Genomic DNA, 4468 nt, shown 5'->3' on the forward strand with positions numbered 1-4468 from the left:
AGAGGATGTAGAGAATTTGGAACCCTCATCCATTGCTAGTGGGTTTGTAAAATGATACCTCCTCTATAGAAAACATTTGAGTAATCTCTCAAAAAAATTAACAGAGGATTACCGTATAACCCAGCAATTCCACTCCTAAGTATGTACCCAAAATACCTGAAAGCAGAGATTAAAACAGATATTTGTGCAGCAGTGTTCATTGCAGCATTGTTTACAATAGCCAAAAGGTGTAAACAACTCAAATATCTATCAACAGATTAATATATAAACAAAATGTCATACATACATACCCTGGAATATTGTTCAGCCATAAAGAGAAATGAAGTTCTGATATGCACTACAATGTGGATGAACCTTGAACATATTGTACTAAGCGAAATAATTCTGATTCAAAAGAACAAATACTGTATGATCACACTAATATGAAATATCTAGAACAGGAAATGCATAGAAACAAAAGTTTATCAATGGTTGCCAGGGGATGGGGGAAAAGGGAGATGAGTTATTGCTTAAGGGGTACTGAGTTTCTGTTTGAGGTCATAAAACAATTTTTGGAAATAGATGGTGGTGACAGTTGCATGCAAGGGAAATGTGATTACCTTTGAACTGACACTAATTCCAGGAGACCCAAAATGTCACTGCGGTCCGCCAGTAGAAGTAGTGGCATATACAAACCCAGTTATTAATGAATTCCTAGCTCAGATCCCTCTCACAATGGGTCCAGTGTGTCCCTGAACCCATCCTGTAGTGATTTCCTCAGTTCCAGAAGATATAATTGGAATAAATATACTCAGCAACTGGCAAAATCCCCACATTGTATCTCTGACATGGAGTGAGGGCTATTATGATAGGATAGGTCAAGTGGAAGACATAAGAACTGTCTCTACCTAGGAAAACAGTAAAACAAAAGCAATACCACATTCCTGGAGGGATTTCAGAGAGTAGTGCCACCATCAAGGACTTGAAGGATGCACAGGTGGTGATTCCCACATCCCCATTCAACTCACCTATTTGACCTGTGCAGAAAATAGATGGGTATTGGAGAATGACAGTGACTTTTCATAAACTTAAGCAGGTTGTGACTCCAATTGCAGCTGTTTTTCCAAATGTGCTTTCATTGCTTGAGCAAATTAATACATCTCCTGGTACCTGGTACACAGCTATTTAGCTGGTCAATGCCTTTTTCTCAATCCCTGTTTGTAAAGATCATCAGAAGTAGCTTACCTTCAGCTGGCAAGACCAGCAGTACACCTTCACTGTCCTACCTGACAGATATACCAATGCACCAGCCCTATGTCATAACTTAGTTTGCAGGGGCCTTGATGGCCTTTTCCTTCCACAAGACATCACGCTGGTCCATTACATTGATGATATTATGCTGATTGGACTTAGAAAGCAAGAAGTAGCAATTACTCTAGAATTATTGGTAACACATTTGCCAGAGGGTAGGAAATTAACCTAAGAAAAATCCATATGTCTTCCACCTCAGTGAAATTTCTAGGGGTCCGGTGGTGTGGAGCCTGTTGAAATACTCCTTCTAAAGGGAAGAGTAAGTTGCTGCATCTGGCCCCTCTACAACTAAAAAGGAAGCACAACAGCTGGTAGTCCTCTTTGGATTTTGCAGGCAATATATTCTTTATTTCGGTGTGCTACTCCAACCTATTTACCAAGTAACTCAAAAAGCTGTTAGTTTTGTGTGGGAGCCAGAACAAGAAAAGACTCTGCAACAGATCCAGGCTGCTGTGCAAGCTGCTCTGCCACTGGGACCATAAGAGCTGGCTAATCCAATGGTGCTTCAAGTATCAATGGCAGATAGAGGTGTTGTTTGGAGCCTTTGACTGGTGTCTTTTGGTGAATCATAGCGCAGATTCTTAGGATTTTGGAGCAAGGCCCTTCCATACACTGCAGATAACTACTACTCTCCCTTTGAGAAACAGCTTTTGGCTTGCTACTGGGCCTTAGTAAAGACTGAACACTTAACCATGGGCTACCAAGTACCATGTGACTTGAGCTGCCAATCATGAACTAGATGTCTGATCCACAGAGCCATAAAGTTGGACTTGCATAGCAGCACCCCATCATCAAATGGATGTGGTATATACAAAATGGTTCTCAACAGGCCCTAAGGCACAAGAAACTTAAATAAGGAAGTGGCCAAATGCTCATGGTAGCCACTGTTGCTACCTTACTTTCTCTTTCTGATCCTACACCTATGGTCTTATGGGAAGTTCCCTACAATCAGTTGGCTGAGGGAGAGAACACCTGTGCCTGGTTTACAAATAGTTCTGCATGATATGCAGGCACCACTCAGAAGTGGACAGCTACAGCACTGTGGCCATTTTCTGTGACTTCCTTGAAGGACAGTGATGAAGCAGAATCCTCCCAGTGGGCAGGACTTCTAGCAGTGCCCTTGGTTGTTCTTTTGCTTGGGAGAAGAAATTGCCTGATATAAAATTGTATACTGTTTCATGGGCTACAGCCAACGGTTTGGCTGGCTGGTCAGGGATTTAGAAGGAACAAGATTGAAAAGTGAAGACAAGGAGTTATGGGGAGGAGGTATGCGGATAGACCGCTCTGAATGGGCCAAATATGTGAAGATATTTGTGTCTCATGTGAGTGCTCACCAAAAGGTGGCCTCAGCCGAGAAGGCTTTTAATAATCAAGTGGATAGGATGATGTGTTCTGTGGATACTAGTCAGCCTCTTTCCCCAGGCACTCCTATCATGGCCCATTGGGCTACTGAATAAAATGGCCATGATGACAGGGATGGTGATCACATACATAAGCTCAACAATGTGGACTTCCACTCACCAAGGCTGACTTGGCTACAGCTACTGCAGAGTGCCCAATCTGCCAGCATCAGAGGCTAAAACTGAGTCCTCAATATGGCACCATTCCTCGGGGCTATCAGCCAGCAACCTGGTGGCAGGTTAATTACATAGGAGTACTTTCATTATAGAAGGGGCAGCATTTTTCCTTACTGGGATAGACTTTTGCTTCCTTGCATACAATATTTCTACCAAAACTACTATACAAACACTTACAGAATGCCTTATCCACTGTCATATTATTCCACACGGCATTGCCTCAAATCAAGGAACTCAGTTCACAACAAATGAAGTGTGGTGATGGGCCCAGGCTCATAGAATTCACTGGTCTCACCATGTTTCCCATCATCCTGAATCAGCTAGCTTTATAGAACAATGGAATGTCCTTTTTAAATGCTCAATTATGGCACCATCTATGTGGCAATACCATGCAAAACTGGGGTAATGTAATCAGGAGGTTGTATACGGTCTAAATCAGCATCTAATATATAGTGTTGTTTCTCTCAAAGCCAAATTCACAGATCCAGGAATCAAGAGGTGGGAATAGGAGAGGCTCCACTCACTATTACTCTTAGTGATCCACTCACAAAATTTTTGCTCTTGCCACACAAACATATACTTTGCTGGTATAGAGGTCTTAGTTTCCTAAGGAGTAATACTCCCACCACAAATAATCTGAGAAGCTAGACTATATGAAGAAGAATGGGGCATCAGGATTGGAGGAATACTCATTAACCACCTGCGTTATGCAGATGACACAATCTTGCTTGCTGAAAGTGAAGAGGTCTTGAAACATCTTACTGATGAAGATCAAAAACTACAGCCTTCGGCAAGGATTTTTGTTTTCTTTATGTTAAGGTGTAATCCATACTGAAGCCTAGTCTTTGATCTTCATCAGTAAGTGCTTCAAGTCCTCTTCTCTTTCAGGAGGCAAGGTTGTGTCATCTCCATGTCGCAGGTTGTTAATGAGTCTTCCTCTAATCCTGATGTCATGTTCTTCTTCATATAGTCCAGCTTCTCTGATTATTTGCTCAGCATACAGATTGAATAAGCATGGTGAAAGGACACAACACTGACGCACACCTTTCCTGACTTTAAACCATGCAGTATCCCCTTGTTCTGTTCAAACGACTGCCTCTTGGTCTTTGCACAGGTTCCTCATGAGCATAAAAAAGTGTTCTGGAATTCCATTCTTCACAATGTTATCCATAATTTGTTATGATGTACACAGTGGAATGCCTTTCAAAGTCAATAAAACAGGTAAACATCTTTCTGGTATTCTCTGCTTTCAACCAGGATCCATCTGACATCAACAATGATATTCGTCGTTCCACAGACGGATTCAGCTTGAATTTCTGACAGTTCCCTGTCAATGTACTGCTGCAACATTTTTTTTTTAATTATCTTCAGCAAAATTTTACTTGTGTGTGATATTAATGACATTGTTCAATAATTTTCCCATTCTGTTAGATCACATTTCTTCGGAATGGTCACAAATATGGATCTCTTCCAGTCTGTTTGCCAGGTAGCTGTCTTCCAAATTTCTTGGCATAGAGGAGTGAAGGCTTCCGACACGCATCTATTTGTTGAAACATCTCAATTGGTATTCCGTCAATTCCTGGAGCCTTGTCTTTTGCCAA

The sequence above is a fragment of the Trichechus manatus genome, unplaced genomic scaffold (genome assembly GCF_000243295.1).
Source record: "Trichechus manatus latirostris isolate Lorelei unplaced genomic scaffold, TriManLat1.0 scaffold00060, whole genome shotgun sequence".
Lineage (NCBI taxonomy): Eukaryota > Metazoa > Chordata > Mammalia > Sirenia > Trichechidae > Trichechus > Trichechus manatus.